The sequence below is a fragment of the Homalodisca vitripennis genome, chromosome 4 (assembly GCF_021130785.1).
Source record: "Homalodisca vitripennis isolate AUS2020 chromosome 4, UT_GWSS_2.1, whole genome shotgun sequence".
Taxonomy (NCBI): Eukaryota; Metazoa; Arthropoda; class Insecta; order Hemiptera; family Cicadellidae; genus Homalodisca; species Homalodisca vitripennis.
Genome location: NC_060210.1, coordinates 30,377,046 through 30,398,012, shown reverse-complemented (window position 1 = coordinate 30,398,012; position 20,967 = coordinate 30,377,046).

Sequence of the window (20,967 nt, the reverse complement as noted above, 5' to 3'; positions counted from 1 at the left end):
CACTTTGTTATTAATATTAAGTACATGTACGTGTACAATGGCTGTAAACATACACTTTTGGCAGATTTTCTTGATAGTGTCAAGAAGGTAAACTCTACATCGGCGTTGACAATATAATTCACTTGAACCCGAAGTGCTTATACACGAGCAAAGCTTACAAAAAGCGTGCGAAGCCGCGGGAAACAGCTAGTTACAATATAAAATATTAATTACATTCTTAAAGTACTATTGCATTAAGTACATTGAAGTAACAATACCTACTTCCAGCAATCCAACAAAAGCGTGAAACCCTTTTGCAACGCCCACAATCAACAGCCAGTTCGCTTTTGTAGAACCTCCTAATGTTAGTGTCAGCCCTCCGGGTGGAAATAGTATTAAAATCTACTTGTTAGGAACCTACCTGCCGGGTGGCAAATTGTACATAGTGAATAGCTATAAATAATATTTTATTATTTGTCCTAATATCTAAAGTAAAAAGAGTATTTTATTTCTAGTAAATTTTTTTTGTAGGTCTAACATCCAAGATATCATTACAATTTTAATTAATATTATATATTATATATATATATATATATATATATTATATATAATTATTTTATTATTTTATATCCATATTTTATTATTTAAGGATATTGCCACAGCGCACCACCGCCTCATCGTAAAGTCAGCGCACACTTCAAGAATCTGCGCTATACAATATAGCAATAATCAAAATCCAAATGCTAAAAAATCGTTGAAAAATATTAAACACTTACTTAATTCTTCTAAATTACTAAAGATACAGGTATATAAACATCATTCTTCACAAAAATTTTCAGTTATTACATTAATAGTATAATTATGGAAAGGAGGAGCTTGAGGGAGAGTGTAACACTTATTTCAAGTCAAGAACTTATACATCTCATCTGGTAGCCTAGGGGGAGTTACAGAACTAACTCAGTTCTGTCTTCATCTCTTCCTTGTCTACAGCAGTCAACTAGTTAAAATAGCTACAAACTATAATGCATGTATTTACGCTATAAAAATATGCATATGTACCAATACATGTAGTTGTAACTTTTACAGTAGGATTGTATACAGTAAGTTAGCTGTTTTGAGGGAAGTGTGATGAAAACATGCTTAGTAGCGTCTATCTTAATCTAATTTTTCATCGTATTATACACGTTTGGAAGAAATACTCTTTTTAGAAAGGTATTAAAATATTCTACTATTATAACATCCATTCTATGGTCAAATAGTGCCAAAGTTGCTGACGTGGAAAGTTTGTTGATATTCGTTCGCGAACATTGGTAAATCTTGAACCTTTAGATTTTAATAGTGGTGAGTAATAGCTATGTAATCCTACCTACCTCTTACATAGAAGCTATAAGTTGTTTTCTAGTCTGTAGCTATTTCCATTCTCGATATATCCTGTGGACAGACAGATACAAATTTTACTAGTCCATGGGAGATAGACTTCCATCCACCATTACAGAACTCTTATTTAGAAATGATGTTTCTGTAAACATTTAAAGTTTACAGGACAATTAGATATGAATATAGTATTACATTCACAGACATACAGATTGAGGATAAACTTTGGCGGTTTCTGATTAGCTTCACCAATGTTCAGCCAAAGACGTAGTATGTACCACTTACATAAATTAGTTTCCTTCAATAAAATTATACAATTTGGCCATAATTATTTGTTAAATTGTCTCTTAAAAATATGTAAAATATAATATAAATACAGATATTTAATATAAACATTATAAAAAAATACAGTTTTGAATAACCTTTGTGTATTTGATTTTGCCTCGTTTCCAGACCAAAAAATATTCGTATGTACATGCACAGATCTGAGAAGCATACTTGTGTCAAAAAACCTTTTCAAATTGGTTAATTATCAGTCTTTATATGTATAGTAAAAGTTCAATATTATTTTTTCTTTTATACCTATTCTTAATAAAGGCTTAAAATATACAGTTAAAAGTATGGTTGTACTAAAACTTTTATTTTTATTATTACCGTCTGATAAAAAAGGTTTATTCAAACGATTGAAGAAAAGTGTTTTTGCTAGCTTTCACATTATAAATGTAAAACAATGTTTACCACAGAACAGTTGCATTTAAAAGATTCTTTTAATTAATATTTCACAACCCTAGAGACCAAATAGGATTTTTCGCCACATTGGGGCGCAATCCGGATTTTTTTTTTGAAACATGAACTGGCCTATTTTCATACCAGATAACCTAGGAATGTCAATGCAAAATTTGGGTATCGATTAAATAACTTACTCGTGAAACAAAAGCAAAGAAGGATCATTAGGACTAGCCCTGAATAAATGTAAAGGTATCGTTAAATAGGTAAACCCATATTAAAAATATACTCCATGGAAGCACGAAATCGTTAAGTAAATTGACACGAACACAAGTGCAACCGTGATTATTTTGATTTATGCTAAGTGCAGAGGTCACGTTAAATTAAAGCGTTATTATCATGTTAATTGCTTATATTAGTATAGAAATTAGTCTTCTTAAATCTCTCCAGTTAAAATCACCATTTAGAGTATAATCATTAAACTCATTACAGGCACACCTTCCCGAAAATGTTTGACCCATAAACGGAGATGTTTTAACTGTGGTAACAGTTATAATTAAATCATAAAATAGTTATATTTTACAACGGCAAGTGTTTTCATAACAATGTGTGGTAACATATATTTACAATATGAATGAAATTGGTAAATATTATTTCCTCATCAAATTTTGCTTAAAATTTATATTGGGTAAATATTTATTAAAATAGTTTTATTCACGCATGTTGAGTATTTTTAAAATTAGTTAAACTATTTGGTGGCAGGCCTGCTTTTCTTGGATTGACGTTGTGATGTGTCGTTCTTGTTTAATTGATTAATATCTGCGGACTAATAGGTTTTAATGTCAGTGACAATTATTAATACTGTGACTTAATTGGAGGTGTTCATAGTTTTTACTTCTATATTCCTGGAAAGACTGTAAGTTATTCGTGTTGTGTGACTAACGAATCGAAATTGACAAGTCAATCGTATAGCAGACTGACATTTTTAATTTATTGTTTCTGAACTGCTTCTGTGATTGGCGGAGGAGCGTAATCCGATCAGCTGTTTGGCGGCCGCGTCACTATTGTACACTGCTGCCGCCCGCCTCTACCGGAGCCACATTTCCCTGTGACTAACACGTGTCGCTGCCTGACACACCGTGGACTGGCTCCACGCTGCCTGATTGCTTCTGCGCCTTCAATTCTCTGATACTGCTTTTGCACAGTCCTGTAATGATGCTGCCGCCTACTTTGTTCAGGCTCTTCTGATTATAGTGCATTGCAGTAACTATCATGTTTCGTCACACTGTTGGTGATATGACTTTATTTGTATAGAGGTGATTATATACATAGTTTTATATTGTTTAATTAATCAACCTCGAAAATTGCTATTATCCATCCTCTCTATCGGCATGACAAACGACACTGAGCTTGACATTAATGAGCTAATAGCAGGTATTTGTTTCGAAATAAATACGTTACATGCAAACTATCCTGATGCACATACTGAGCTGCTGGTCAGTAAGATTACAGATCTTCTAAATGCAATAGAATCGGGTCAGAAAGTCATTGACCTGAAGAATAATGATCTTGACTGATCTTGAATGATCTTGACTGTTCTCTTCATGATATCGCCGAGTTGTCTGCCAGGTTGGAGTCAGAGAGAAATCGGAGGAAGCTGGAACTCGATCAGCGTCTCACTGAGCAAGGTGTTGTCGAGGAAGAGAAAGCAGAACTCATACAGACAATTTTTGACTTAAAATCTAAGTTTAATAGTACCGTTAATGACAACAAAAATCTGTTGTTGTTAAACAATACACTAGCTCATGACTTAAGCAATGTTAAAAAGCTAAATGACTCACTCCGCGGTAACAATGACATTTATAGTAAACAAATAAAAAATCTTAATGCTAAATTGAACTCACTGAACTCCCAAGCTGTGTTACAAACTAATGAATGGGATAAAACTAAATGGATAGATGATCAAATCATTGATAGTTATTTTGACTCCATGTCCACAAGTGTTGTTGGGAAAGATGTTTTCTTGAGTGGTCCATCCTCAACACAATTGATTAGTCACAGTCAAGTTACTGCAAGTGAAATCATGAAGCTTCCGGCCTTCTCGAACAGTAATGTTGTTTTGTTATGTGTGAGCAATAGTGCTGATCTCACCAAGGAGGATGGGGGAACGCATTGGAGTTTACTCTGTATTGATCGAGTGAACAACGATTGCTATCATTTCGATTCACTCCAAGGATCAAATAAATGTTCCGCCCTCAAAATGTTGGAACATCTAAATATTTCTTCCACAAATCTTGTTGATATGGAATGCTTTCAGCAAACTAACAACTATGAATGTGGAATAAATGTGATTGTCAATGCTAAACACATTCTTAATTATTTTCTTCTTGGTTACGAGAGAAAGATTTCTTTATGTCAGTGGTTGGCTCAAGATTTTGATCTTATAAGGGCATCCACTGAAAATGAAGGCTCTAGCATAAGTAACAATGTCCAGACAAAAAGCGATTGTAAAATGGTTTTAAGGCGAGAAGGCCCTAGGGACTGGACCATTGTTAAGCGTTCATCTTACGGCTCTCGCTCTAACCATTGTAACACATCTAAATGTAAAGGTATTATTACATCTAACAAGTTCACTGTTTTAGGTAGTATTAATGATGACCAAACGAATCAAAACAAAACATCTCCTGCTGAGTATGTTGCAGTGAAACCAGAAATTAAACAGAGGAAAATTACAAATGGTAATAATAGATGTAAAATAAAACGACATCACAAGAAAAATGCAAATAAGTATAATTTTAAAATTACTGAGCAACCCCGAAATCATGCTATCTCTAACAGGGACAATGTACTTTACAAAGAACCTTCTGAATCAGAAATAGTTAATTTAAGCTCAAAAAAGCACTCAAAAACTGTGAATACGTATAATAAAAATGCATGTAGTTTTATAGGCAGTCCTGATCTGCATCGTGTGGGCTCTGAGCACGCTGATGGAAATCAGCTAACGAGAGAAACCTCAACAGTGAAATCGTTGCGTCTATTTACGGACAGTCATGGACGAAGCGTGTCGCACATTTGGTTAAAAACATTCGAACATTCGGTAAGAATCACGGCACACGTCATGCCTGGTGCAAGAATGTGTGATGTACTGAATGCTGCTGGTCCAGAGCTGAACGTTGCGGGTCAGGATGACTGTATTGCCATTCTGGCTGGTACCAATGACATATCTAATAATGGCTGTGCGGACATAACTGAACAGATCGAGGCATTGTGTAGAGGGGCGTTCGGCACTAATATTTTGATTGTAGGTATCCCTTTGCGCTTTGATAATACTGATCTCAATGAGCAGATAAGTCTTGTTAACCATGCAATTGGTATCATATGTTCTAATTATACTAATGTAAACTTTATTTCACTTGATAGTCTACGACGAGCAAACTATACTCGCCATGGCCTCCATTTGAACTTAGGTGGTAAACGTGTCTTGTGCAACTTGTTGTATGATTCACTACGATATCCAGTTTTTTTTCAACCCTCTCCCTTATCAAAGAAACCTAATTTGTGTATTAATCAGAAGTTTCCATCCTCCGAATCCTTTTATGAAGAAACAACTCAAACTGGTTCCAATTCAGATGTTTGCCAACGAATTCCAATCCTGATTACAGACCGTTCCTTATCCCGTAAACGATCCTCAACTGTGTCTTCCATTCCTGCCAGGCGCTCTGCTGTGGACGTGGCCAGTTCTGTGTATTCCGGAACCGTAACAGATAAAACTATTTTTTTAGAGCAGAATCGCATTTGCGGCAAAGTACCTTAATTGACTGTTGTACTCAACATGGCACATCATTAGCGCCCCCTAGAGCTTCTAAACATCATAACGTACCTCCATTACGCTTGATTCATCAAAATGTACAAGGACTCCTTTCAAAAATTGAGCAGATCGAAGTCTTGGTCGAGCTGATGACTCCGGATATTCTATGCTTGTCGGAACATTTTTTCAGGCAATCGGTGCTGGATTCCTTCTGCCTCCCTGGCTTTTCAGTTTCGTCTGGGTTCTGTCGGTCTGGCCTACAGAAGGGTGGTGTTTGTATTTTGACAAGGGATACATTGCAAACTCAGCCTCATGATGTAAGTTCTTTCTGTTTGGAGGGAATTTGTGAACTCTCTTCCATTAAAGTGTCTGCAAAAAATTTGAACTATATAATTCTAGTTGTTTATAGGCCACCAAAGAATATCCAGTCTGAGCTGAATGAGTTTTTTGATTCTTTCTCGAATTGTCTTGACTCAGTTGTAAAGCGCAACAATCCTATAATTGTTGTGGGTGATTTTAATATTGACGTCTCAGTCGACAGTAAAAATTCCAGGCAGTTTACTAACTTAATGTCTTCTTTCGGCCTCCTACAAACCATTACAACTTACACGAGGGAATATGGTGGATCTAGATCGACTATTGACAACATTTTTACAAATAAACCCTACTACATTTGATGCTGCTGTTCTTGTGACTGGTTTTAGCGATCATCATGCCCAAATTGCTGACTTTGGGTTTGACTATATTAAAACAGAAATTCCTCTTTACAAAAAAGTTAGATTTTGCACACAAAACAACACTTTCATCTTTAACAATTTCTTAAAAAATGAGACTTGGGATGATATTCTTCACACCGATGATGTTTCGCATAAGTTTTTTCTTTTCATAAGCAAAGTTTCTTATTATTACAAGTTGGCCTTTACTGAGAAGAAAGTTAGGCTAAATGAGAGCACAGGTCGGACCAGGATAACATTAGATCAAACTCTTCTAAACCTAAGAGAAAGGATGTTACTGTTGTACTCTGTTTCTAAGCATCTCGATTTTCATCATCCGTTAAAAGTGCAATATAGAAAATTGAAAAAAGAATTCAGGGACAGCATTAGGTCTGCAAAGTCGGAATTGGTTTTAAAAAAATTATCAAACTCCAACAACATTCAAAAGGCTGCATGGCAAATTATTAATGATTTAAATCCGAGTAAAAAGAGAAAAAATTTTTAAACCATTTTCATTTTTGACACCGGAAGGAGTTGTAGAGCAAGACCCTCGTGTTGTGTCTGAGGGTTTCAATGAATTTTTTAGCCGGGTCGGAACACGACTGAACTCGTTACAACCCTCATCATCAGTAGAGTGCTATAGGTCATCTGAGCATGTAGGTCCTTCTTTGTACTTGACGCCAACAGATGAATTTGAAGTTTTGAAAGTAATCAAATCACTACGCACGAGTAACTCCTCAGGAAAAGATGGGATATCATCAAAAATTCTAAAGTCCTGTGCCGAACTTTTGGCTGTGCCTCTGGCTCATTTAACAAATGCATCCTTCCAAACTGGAGTTTTTCCTCAACCTCTCAAAACAGCAATTGTGAAGCCTTTGTTTAAAAATGGAAATCACCAGGACCCAGAAAACTACAGGCCAATATCTATACTCTCCACATTTTCTAAGGTATTGGAAAGGCTCTTTCTTATCCGTCTTGAATCTTTCCTTGAATTGAACAAGGTGGTCTGTCGCCAACAATTTGGGTTTAGAAAGGGTGTTTCTACTACAGATGCAATATTTAATTTTGTATCAGAGATTGTTTCTTCGCTTGATGATCACAGGTACACCTTTGCTCTGTTTTTGGACCAAAGTAAGGCGTTCGATGTAGTACCTCACAATTTGTTACTTGAAAAAGTCCGACAGGTCGGTATTAGAGGCAGGGCTTATGATTGGGTTTCATCTTTTGTGCTCAACCGAAAACAAGTGGTGGCTATTCCATATATTGACAATTCGGATTGCCTGGGCACATACGAGTCGAAGGAGTTGTCTACTTTGACAGGTGTGCCACAGGGTTCCGTTCTCGGACCTATACTTTTTCTCTTATTTGTGAATGATATCCCTACAGCTGTAAATATGGGTAACTTATGTCTTTTTGCTGATGACACATCCTTCAGCATTTCCAATGGAAACAGAGAGCGACTAGAAACTGATATATTTATTCAGAGTAGTTCTTTGTTGCAATGGCTGGAAAAAAACCAACTTCATGTAAATGTAAAGAAGACAAAACTTGTTGAATTCTATTTAAGATCGTCTCGAACAGATGCAAACTCTTCTGATATAGTCAATTGGCGACTTTCGTCTTAGTCCTAGTCCCAGCGCTGATTTTCTGGGTCTGGTAATTGATTGTAATTTGTCCTTTCACAATCACATCGACAAAGTAATTAAAAAATTAAGCAGCAGTCTGTTCATCTTACGAAGATTGGCTACTTTCTCTAGTAAAGATGTTTTGCTGACAGCTTACTATGGGTGCTTCTACACACTTACATGAGTTATGGCTTGATCATATGGGGTCATGAATCCACTAAGACTAGCCTTGTTTACCCTCCAGAAGAAAGCCATAAGAGTGATATGTGGACTCAATCGTTCTCAGTCATGTAGAGGTTTTTTAGACAAAATAAATTGTTGACGTTTCCTAGTCTATACATACTGGAATGTTTGACATTTGTCTTTAAAAACGAACACCTTTTTCCAGTACAACAGTCAAATTATAATCTCCGCGGTACAAATTCCTTAACTCTTCCAAAACATTCAACAACATTCTTTGAAAAACAAACCCTTTACTCTTGCATAAAATTTTTCAATAACTTGCCATCTGGGTTCAAGGAGGCCAACACTTCAATATCATTTAGAAGGAAGATAAAGTGCTTGTTATCTGAAAAGGAATATTATAGTACTAATTGTTTTCTAATTGATAAGGACCTTTAGTTATTTTAGAAACTAGGCTAGTTCATTTTCAATGTACACTGACGATTGTTATGCATGTAAATGTCTTCAACAATAAAAATAATTTGATTTGATCTATTACTTAAAAAGTTTTCGAACTTTAGTTCAATTTTTGGAAAAATGTTATCTAGTATGAATATTTTTAAGGTAACAAGATTTTTTATGGTGTGGCGTTGTTTGCAAGGGTATTTGTTTTTGATCTGCTTGGTTTTGATTGCATTAAGGCTATGAAAAAATAATATTATTTCTTGGCTAATTCGTTTTGTAGAATAGCCTATACATTTTTATCATAAAAATATTTGTCTTCAATTTATATATATATATATATATATATATTTTATATATACAGGGTGTATATTATGTCTGGAAACACCCAAATATATCCTTTAATAATTTAAATATAAATTTGAAACCTCTTACAATCGTGATAGAGATTGGGCATCTACTTTTTGGAACAATGTTTTGTTATGTCACACCAACGGGGGACGTCCTGCCGAGGGTATCGTGAATATTCTTAATGGAAGCCTATACCTTGTGATACATAATTTTAAAGGTAATAGCTTACTGAATTGAATGCCACAAACCGCATCTCAAAGGAATTATTCTATCAGAAAATAGAGCATTTTTAGTATTGAAAATTTACTGATGTTCAACAATGTAATTTTAACATGGTTCTTGCCACAAAATGTGTTACACTAATTTTTTAGCATTTTTTAAATGTTCAATTAAAATAAAATAAACAATTTATTTTTAAGCTGGTTTCATTAGTACAAATTTACCAGTTTTTATTACAATGAATAAAACTTATGAGTCACTTTCTCTGATTACTTATGAATCTGTACTTGGTGTTTTCCAGTCAGCAGGAAGGTTTAAAGAGACAAAGGTCACTAGCCTATGAGAAACATTATTGTGTTATTAATCATCTGGTCTACAGGTTTCAGTTTGTTGAGCATGGAGCTTTCACTAGACAGGTCTAAGCTTGGGAATTACAAATGGACAAAGGTCATATCATTCCTGTCGAGTTAATCAGTGTCTCTGAAGCATTGCTGTCAACAAGTTATCTAATTACAGTAGTTCAGTTTTTATTTGGCATTTTAATGGAATTGTCTGAAAGAGAACGAATTACTCTGTTGATGATGCGAGGATATGGCGATCGTCAAAGATCTTATCGGGAAGTTTGTAATTTGTTTAATGACACTTTCCCAGAAAGGAATCCCATAAGTGTTTCAACAATATCAAAAACTATTGAGCGTTTTGAAATGACAGGGAGTGTACGTAATCGGCCAAAGTCGGGTAGGATACAATCTGCAACAGATGAAGAACATGCACTAGATGTTTTGCAAACATTTATTGAAGACCCACATACATCGCTCAGAAAAGCTGCACAGCAACATGATATGCACCCTATGTCTGTCAGTAAGATTTTGAAAATTAATAAATACAAACCATTTAAAGTTCATTTAGTCCAACAGTTAAGTGAGGATGATTACGACAGAAGAGTTGAGTTTTGTGAACTTGTGATGCGCAAATGTAATGACAATAGAGATTTTCTGACCAACATACTATTTTCTGATGAGGCAACTTTTTTCCTAAATGGCAATGTTAACAGGCACAATTGCCGTTACTGGGCTAGTGAAAACCCACATTGGATTACTGAGTCCCATTCACAGCAACCACAAAAACTGAACGTATGGTGTGGAATTTTAGGTAACAAAATTGTTGGACCCTTTTTCATCAATGGAAATTTAAATGCCGAACTTTACTACAATATGCTCCAAAATGAAATAATCCCAGCTATTCAAATTGCATCAGGAGAATACTTTGATAATGTATGGTTTCAGCAGGATGGTGCTCCACCCCATTATGGGAGACAGGTAAGAGAGTATTTGGATTTAAGGTTTCCTCATAAATGGATTGGCCGAAGAGGAGAAATCGAATGGCCTCCAAGATCTCCGGATTTGTCACCAATCGATTATTTCCTATGGGGTCATTTAAAATCCAATGTTTATAGAAGAAAGCCTCATAATTTGGAAGACCTAAGAAACAGGATTATAGAGGAGATTGCTTTGATAACTGAAGAAATGTTAGGCAACTCTGTCGAATCATTTTACACAAGATTGGCTCATTGTCAAACCGTAGAAGGAACACAGTTCGAACAATTGCTTTGACACCAAATGCAGGTAAAACGTTTGTTGTAAGACTTTTCTAACAGCATACATTATTTTTTATTTGTAATAAGAAATCAATAACATAAGTATTTCCATAATTGTACTGTAATAAAAACTGGCAAATTTGTGCTAATAGAACCAGCTTAAAATGAAATTTTTGTTTTATTTAATTGAACATTTAAAAAAATGCTAAAAAATTAGTGTAACACATTTTGTGGCAAGAACCATGTTAAAATTACATTGTTGAACATCAGTAAATTTTCAATACTAAAAATGCTCTATTTTCTGATAGAATAATTCCTTTGAGATGCGGTTTGTGGCATTCAATTCAGTAAGCTATTACCTTTAAAATTATGTATCACAAGGTATAGGCTTCCATTAAGAATATTCACGATACCCTCGGCAGGACGTCCCCCGTTGGTGTGACATAACAAAACATTGTTCCAAAAAGTAGATGCCCAATCTCTATCACGATTGTAAGAGGTTCCAAATTTATATTTAAATTATTAAAGGATATATTTGGGTGTTTCCAGACATAATATACACCCGTGTATATATATATATATATATATATATATATATATATATATATATATATATGCATATAGAATATAGATAGGATGTGACCTGAATACGTGTTCTGGCATCGTAAAATACGTAAAACCACATTACAAATTGTTTACATCAAAGCGCGAAATCGTTATGTATTTACGAATGTATGGTATTCGCCTTGTATTTAGTCCTTTAACTATTCTAAATTTACTTAGGAAACTAAACTGACATCTGATCGAAAAAAACACATTTATATTTTAGGAGTCACGACAAAGTTCAGTTTTTGTTGTGGAGCGACAGAGACACAGACGTCAAGTAAGTCACGCTTTTCTACGATCTGCACGCCACGCCAGCCTTGCTGTTGCTGAGGAAATAAACTAACTTATTCTATTAAGCTTCGTCAGAAACTGAACGTCTGTTATTCACAAACCTTATTACATTCACTTTTCTTTAAAACTTTTAAAAGAATTTATACACTGAAAAAGTGGTCGATTAGACCAATCAGGATATTACCATTGTAGTTATACCTCCCTATAAAAAGAATATATTCGGCCAGACAGAGACACCACTAATTAATATGTTTGTCTTGTGCATGGAAAATGTTTCTGTTGTCACAAATGTCTTCCACTGGCCTTACAAGCAACGAAGAGAACTTGATTTTAAAATCCTTAAGCAATAAATATTTACATATACCAGCTTTGAGTTTTTTTTATTCATTTGAGCAATGAAAATAGCAGTTTGAGTGTATTCTTTGAAAACAAATTCACTACTGAAGTCAGGAACGGGACAAACCTTTTTTACTAACTGATACATATTAGTAATATTCTTTACAAACCATGTAATAACAGTTTGAAGGATATCAGAACATCATTATATTTTAAAGTACTATGAACATGTGCTTACATATTTAAAAGCGTTTCACACATCGAGCATGACGGGGAGGACCACGCAGCGCGACAAGTGGTTGTGGTCCTCTGCCCTCCGCACTGCCTGCACTACCTCCTGGATGGCATCGATGTTAGAGTGGACTGATCGAAAACCGTGCTGCTACGGTGAAATAGCATCTGAAGAGACGATTACCTCGGTTAGTATGACGGGGCGAAATGAAGGAGTTCCCAGTGCAGCCTTAGCCTTGAAGATTAAGATAAGCGGACCACCTTCCTCCGTACCGAGTAAAATTCACCATCTCCTAAAAACGCATTAAACATGAGAAGTGTCGGATTTACCTCCACGACAAGATTAAGGACGTCAGAGGGTATGCTATTAGGGCCGCACGCTCTTTTGTTACAGAGAGTTTGGACAGCAGCGACAAGCTCTACTTCTCTGTAGGCATCAATATCTCCGAACTTAGGAGTGATATGCACTGGGTGATACGGAAACAGTGTCTCGATGACAGTGGACCTGGCTTGAGGTTCCATGACCGTAGGTGGAAAACGGAATCCTAGCTTCTGGATTACAATTTTATAGCCCATGCTCCCGTCATTATCGACCTCCTGACACAGCTGTTTCTAACACCCGACATTACTCCGGTTTATGGCTCCATGCCGACCTGTGGTCAGGTGATCTGGCATTCGCGTCGGGTCGGTTCCTGGCTGCATGCGCAGCTCTTCGACCAAGACATCTCCTCCAGAGTTCTGCGATTTCAAGCGTCCATCAATAGACTAGTTTCTTCCTTCACTTACGTGACACTTCAGGTATAGACAGTTCAAACGTGGACGAGATGAGTCATATTCACTATGGCCAGATCTTCAGCGCTTCCATGATGATCAAGCGTCTTTTTTGACGAAATCCTCAAATGAGCTTTAGTCCAGATGACTGACATTCCTACGTTGAGGCAGAAGAGCAGAATTAGTGTCTGGATTCACGTGCTCGGAAAGGGTCTTAAAAGGATGGCCTGGTGGTCGCCAGCGGAATAGGCCACACAGACATGCCAGTGGGTAATCCGGCACGCAATCGCTTCAGATGAGAAGGAGATATCCAGGATCGTCTTCCCATACCCTGGACGATGGTTTGTGGAAACGCCTCTCATGTTGAGGATATGGAGTTCCGACCTGGCAGCCATTTCCAGGCTGTAACAGCTTTGCTAGCTTGTCTCAGAAGAACCCTACACCACCACTTTGGGTTTAAAATTGCCACCAACAATGAACCCGTCGGTGATGTTCCTGATTTCATCCTCAAGGGAATCAATCTTCCGTTGAAAGTCCACGATAGGTTGATTTGGTGTAACGTATCAAGAGAATAAGGTGAATCCACCGTTCCTTACACAAACAAAACCGTTACCCGAGCCGGTTACCAGGACGAGTACTTTTCCGAGGTCAAGAATCCAGATTGCCGCAGGCCAGAAGAATCCGAGAACAACTGAGGGGAGCGACGGATCTGATATTGCTCATTGAGAAGCAATATGTCAGAGGTTCAGAGGTAAACCAGTACAGAATATTGATTGCTGTTTTGCTCCTCTGCATGTTCAATTGAAGAACTCGTAATTTGTGAGACATGAGCTTCTGGAGAGGGCACACCTATTCGCCCTTCAAGCCGTATTCCGAACAAAGGACGCAAGATTTAAAGGCGATGCATGTACTGGCCCTGTGGTCCTGGTGACTGCACTTGAAGCAGATAATGCTCTTGTCGGGACCGCTGCAGCGATTAGCTACATGACCAAAATTCAGACATTTAAAATACCTGAAAGATACCTGATCCACCCCATCTTGATGTCGGCCTTAGCTAAATATTTTGCTGCATCTCTGGCAACCAGAGAAAGAACTGCCATATTTTTTCCACGAGATTTGGCCTTTGATACGAAGGTCTTTGTTGTCTACATTCGTCTCGGTCGTGAGGAGGCGGAGTTGGGAGCTTCTCCTGTGAGGAAGTATTTGGGGTTAGGGAGTCCCGGGATAGTTCTAGCACTTTTAGGACCTTTTTTATTTAGTAAGCGTCTATGATGTCTGGTTTAGCCCCCAAGACTAAGCGATTCATCCCCACTCTTCTCCTGTACCCAAATTCGAAAGTCAGACCGGCCAGCCGCAGACGTAACTTAATCTAACCCCCAAACACAGTCAGTCCAGATGAGCAGTGGCTTCGGCATAGCCAGGTCACAGCACGCTCCTTTTTCGGTCGCCAATCGGCACAACTACGACCAAGGGGATTTGCGCCGGCGGATAAGGCAGCCAGGTCATTGCTAGCTAAGCTGACCTGGGTCCCTGTACTATCCGACAGCCTGGGAAGTGCAAGAAAACCCCAGTTTTAAGCTAAAACCCTTTGCCCAACAAAGACGCCCAACGTCACGGAGCTGAATAACACACACCCTCCCTCCCAGTAAGTCGACCAGAATAATTCGGTTTGGAAAGATCAATTAGAACCTGGAACTTAAAAAAAGGATACGCGTAAACAAGATAAGTGCGCTTCGCCCTTTTAGTTGGTTCTTACTAGTAGGTATACTGAGGTCAATTCTAACACGGAGCCGTACAGGGCTAGGATTAATTTTGTATAGCCCTAGAAGCTATGAAGTAATAAAATTTGCTTGGTTTTTGTTGTTCTTAGGAGTAAAATTCCAGGCTGTTTGCTTGTTGCGCTCTAAAAAGTCTTATGCCATCCTCTGTTTTTAAAATAATTTTTTTAATTCTTGTTGGTTGTTGGTACAAAGTATTTTTGCTAGAGTTTTGGGAATCAATTTTTTAAACTACCCAGGGTGGCAGGTAAATATTGAATTGAGTTGGTATTATTGACATGGATTTTTTATGTCCCTGGTCTAAGAACACATTGCCATCTAAAACGTAACTAGATTATTAGAAATGTTTAAAGGGAATTTTAAACTGAAAATTAATGTTGGATCTGTTGGATAAAATGTTTTAAAGTATTCGTGCCATGTTTCCGAACTATAAAAATATCGTCAATATAGCGTAACTAAACTAATGGTAATTTAATTTTGAGATTTAAAATGTCCCACAAAAACTTTATATATGAAGGTACCATTCTGGTTTCCATAACAGTTCTTATTCTATCAACAGGAAGAATATTTGCATACTGTGATTCCACGTCAACTGTCACCAAAAGTAATTTATCATCCAAGGGATGGGGTAATTCAGACAGTCTGTCAAGCAAGTGGTTAGTGTCCTTTATATTTGAGTCTAAGATTTCGCAGCCTACAGATACAATTTTTCTCGGCATATCTTACCACATGATACGTTAAAATTTGTGTTTTCAAAGTACAGTTAAAGAGTTTTTGAAAAATAAAACTTTACAAAACCGAGTTACAAAAAGTTGATGTATGTGCGTTGGTGTAAGTACGCGGCGTGTGTTAATACCAGTATACTATATGTTAAAAATGTATGATTTTATTTAGTTTTTTCTTTTTTACATTTATTTATACTATTTCCTTGTTCCCTTCCTGGTTACTCATGAGAAAAATGTAAAAATGTTCGCTATTTATGGTGTTACTTGCACATCATGAAACTGAGTGTTGCTTATATAGAAATGAAGCTGTTTCATACATCTCAAGTTTACTAGTCAGATTTTTTGTAAATATCGTTCCAGCTGACAGACAGATATACAACAGAAATTTAATTTGTTTAACCCCTTAAGATTTTGATAACGCCCAACTATTTAAACTGTCCCCATAAAAAACATCATAACCCATAATAGATAGTAGTTTTCTGCTGATCATTGGGTATTATATGCCATTTATTTTAGGCGTTGAACGCTAAATTTATGGTAATTAAAAAACATTTCAAATATCTTAAGTTGATGCAAAGTTCATAAAAATAAATAATATTGGAGATGAGGTGGTTTTTTATGGATTCACATATAAATCTGAAAATATTTTCACTATATTTTATATAGTAATTTCTTTAGAGTATCGTAAATATACTGTAACTCTGAATACTAAAAAAAAACACTACAGGGAACTTAAAGGAAACAACATAACTTTCGAAAGCCTGCTTAATGTGATAAATAACTCATAAAAAACAAGGTAATTTGATTGACATGATTCTGTACTGAGATAAAAACTTATACGAGAGGAAACATGACATTAAAAAAGAAATAAGGAAAAATTGTATATTGTATGTTTGCCCTGAAAACTATACATATTTATTGAAAAGTTTAATCTGATTCAATTGGCTGACGTATTAAAACTAGTGTTCTTTATTCTGGAGATTGAGGAACAATCTTTGCTCAACCGTCAGTTGATTTACGACCAAATCCTTGATCTCTACTTTATGGCTTTTAGCAATATTGATATGGATAGCTTACGAAATGTAATATTATCATATGTGCAGCGTATGAGATGAAAATCTCTTTCCGCTTTAGACGGAATATTCGTAATATTTTAGCCGGGAGAAAGTCATATTTCACAAATGACCGTCATGTCGAAATACACGGCAGATGCATTACTACATTATAATATGCACAACACTGGTGGCACAGTAACGCTTAAGTTGACATATTAATGTACTTCTTACACGTTTTAATCTTGGAAACCTTAAAAGACCATAGTCGATTTAATCATATAACATTTGTTTGTAAAATCTCTTTAAATGTGTTAGAGTGGAAGTAAATTACAAAGGCTACAAGTATACAACTGTTGACATATTTTCTTGATCAAGGCAACAAGGCAAATTGGACATTGGGGTTGGAAATATAATTATTTCCAATTCAAATTATATAATATAATAATTATTTCAAACTAGAAGTGCTCATACACGTGCAAAGACTAAAATAAGAGCCTTGAAAAATTTCGCCTAACACCTGAAGCTGTTAACTATGTACACTTGCATAACATGTACTTAAACTATAACTAATTCTATTTCAAAATGTATTAGTATCTGTAGTACATTGCTCAAATGCAACTTTGACATTAGTATTCCTTCAAAATGGTCTAAAACAGTTTAATTGTTTCCGAAATAGTTAGAGCTATTCAATCGAATGTCATGAAAAGTTGGAAATAAATTAAAGGTTTTAGAAGTACTTATAAAAACTGTTTCAGTATTCGGAATATATATATATATATATATATATATATATATAAAATATTCTTATGAGTTTTAAGAATTTCATTTAAATAATAATATTCCTATGGCGTCCTTGATTTTCAACAATAAACTGCGTCTGAAGCCGTATTGCTAGTAAATAATAAAACTGAAATATGAGGCAAAGAAGACCTATTGTTACAATACTAAATACATATACATTTCTCAGATTAATTCGTTAATTTACTAATAATATATTCTCCGACGTAACATATAGAACAATATATCCACACTGCCTTTCAATTATCTGTAAAGCACAAAGTTCCAAGTTAGTTAGAAACTGAAAATGAGTTTATGATTCGGGTAATGGTGTAAGACCCATTACACTGCACAAAACCAGATAATAGTTATGATGTAGTTTCCAATGTTCACAGTTCGCGACTCTGTCGCATCCAACACTGGCGTTTTGATGTATTTTGGAGAACGAGTGGATATCGTTTGGCAGCATACATTTAAGAAGAAGCCTGTGCCAAGGCATGTGTTATGCTGTTTGGTCTGTGCATGCACAAGGTGATTTGTTTGTAGGCTAGATCATGTTGTTTGTAGATCTTTGTAAGTACTTTGCATTGGTGATTGAGCAACGTGTTTGGCATGTGCTGTAATATTGTGGGGCACTTGGGGGAAAGATGGCTAATTGGTAATCCTAGAATAAATAATGGTAGTAAATCTGTGGCTATAATTAAACCATTGTCGTGCTCTTTTTATTCCCCCCCCCCCCTCCAATCAGGGTTATAGAGAGATGTGTTTTGTCAAAAAATGTCAGTCATAGTATTTTTTGAGACCTCAGTCACGAATTTAATTGCTTGTTTTTGTAAAAGCGCCATCCAAATCAGTGTCTTATCACACACTCGACTTATAGACAAAGGGCAGACCTTAGTCAAATTCACACACAAGTTAGATTAATAATTAAGTAATTATTTTATTTAATATTTTTATATTAAAACAGTACATTTTTTAAATTTGAAAAAATAATCATTTAAATAGTTGTTATAACATTACCTTCGGTATTTTATCAAATGAAATGATTAATAAAGTAGCACAAAACTGTAAAGTGTTGTTAATTTCTGTTGAAATACTCAAAGGTCAAAGTTTAATTTTGACAACATTAAAATTTAAACCATTACACATTTTTAAACAGTATGAAAATATAGGAACACAACAAAATGTACTGTGTATAGTACACAGTACTATATGTATTTATAGATATGTTGTTCACCATTCAGTTATGTATGTGATTGTGAGAGTGAGTGGAATTTAATTGTTTAAAAAACGAGTTGCTCATTTAATTTACTAATTTGTTTTGTACAGATGCGATGTAAAAATAAAATCAAGTTCCATTCGAAATATTAAGGGAATGGCTCCAACGTGCAACATTTAATGTCTCAACTTTAATTGTAGTATGTATTGTGGTAATCTGTAGGGAAAGGATTCAACACGCGGAGATTTACATCTAAATATATAAAAGTGTATTTAAATTATATAAATCCCTTTCTGTATTTAATTATGTACAGTTTGAAAAGCCATTTTTATTCAGAAATGTACAATAAATATATCTCCAAACAGGCAATGCCTCGGAGGTTTTCTTTGTTTCTCCTAAATGGGTTTTAACATTTAATCTATCAGAAAATATGTGTGTGAGTGTGTACGGTCTGGATAGGTTAAGAACTGAAGCAGAGAATAACATTAGTGAAAATAGTGTGTAGCAAGTATCAGGTCAAGCCCGTGCATCCGAGACTCTCAATAGTGTTTTCTTATGTTTAATACTATGTAGTAATATATTGTTAACATGATTGTTGATAATGCTGGTGTAAATTAAGTAACTTATTTTGGAGAAATAAAGTTTATTTCTTCTTCTTCTGTTTTTAAGTCATAATACTACCGCACTTGTTTAACACCTTTTCTTCTCTTTACAACAACCTCCGGTGCGTTATCATCTGCCATTGTACACTACTTTTAGACAAAAAGTAACACTACAATACACATAAACTTTGAATCACCAGCTTACAGCCATGCCTTGAGGTTACAAACATAACCTCAAAAATGGCAAGATCTGTAAAAAAGCACAAATCAGCTGGAAACGCTGTTTATTTGAGAAACAACACATGTCCAGGAGAAGTGTTATTTCTCTAATAAACGTCAAATTCATATATACCCATAAAGTCTGACTTAAACATTGGAGTAGTGTTATTTCTCTAATAAATTATAGGTCTACCCTTTAAATACAGGAATCATGCAAAAAGTTAAAATACCAAAAAATTGGAGAAGTGTTGTTTCTCAAATAAGTGATTCACTTACTCTTTACTATATGTTTTATGCAAAGTGCTGTTTAAACCGTAATGAAACGTTTCAGCTTAGACATTTAAGAATGACTGTATTGTGGAAACAAGAAAATGTCAAGGAAAAAGAAGCTATATTTTTAAACCTTCTAATTATTACTAATTAGTAAAACAGACAATACAATTGTAGTTTAAGTTAAATAAGTGGTGGTCTTATGAATTGAAACAAACTATACTTGTAAATCTGGCAACATATATGTCTGCGTCACAACTGCGTTTGTCATTAGGCCCTAGCACGAACATAGGCGGTCTCGGCCAAGCGTGTGCTTACCACTTATGGCTTGCTAACGCATAGCTTGTGCGGGCTAAATTCTGATTATATAATGCTAAAGGTTGTTTCTCTCTGCATAAGTCAAGTTTTGAATTGCCTCAATTTTATTTTTGTAATATCCAGATCGTTGACTTTTTATTTTCTCGTCTATTCTGATAGTTATTTTACTGTCATTAGTTTCCTTTTTGCAACAAAACCAAACTCAGGCCTTTTTCTACCCTGTATTTTTTATAATCATGAGCGATTAAAATACAATGTTTTAGACTCACCAAATGTTCTTGGATTTTTTCTACCTAAAAGAGGTGTAATTAAACCTTTGATGTAAAACATTATTCCTAACGTTTTTCTCTTTAATGTGTCACAAATATCTGAATAAATTAAAACCTATCTGAGGCTACATATATGAATAGTGATCACATTATTTTTATGATATAGGTAAACCATCCACCTGGTTTTGATTGGTTAAGTTTATACGCCTATTAATTTCTGTTGTTACAAAAAATATATAAACATATATCGTGCTAAGTACGATGCATTTAATCTACTTAACAACGATGTAGAGATAATTCCCAAATGTAGACACATTACATGCGTGCATTAATTATTTCCAAGAACTATTATTACTATCTCATAGACATTTTGAGTTACTACTGTGTAGTAAGGGATTCGTGGACACCTACGTGCCCTGAACCTTCTAAGATTAACGCGGTCCTTATGATTACTTCGGAAAAAGAGTGGTATTCTTTTCATCTG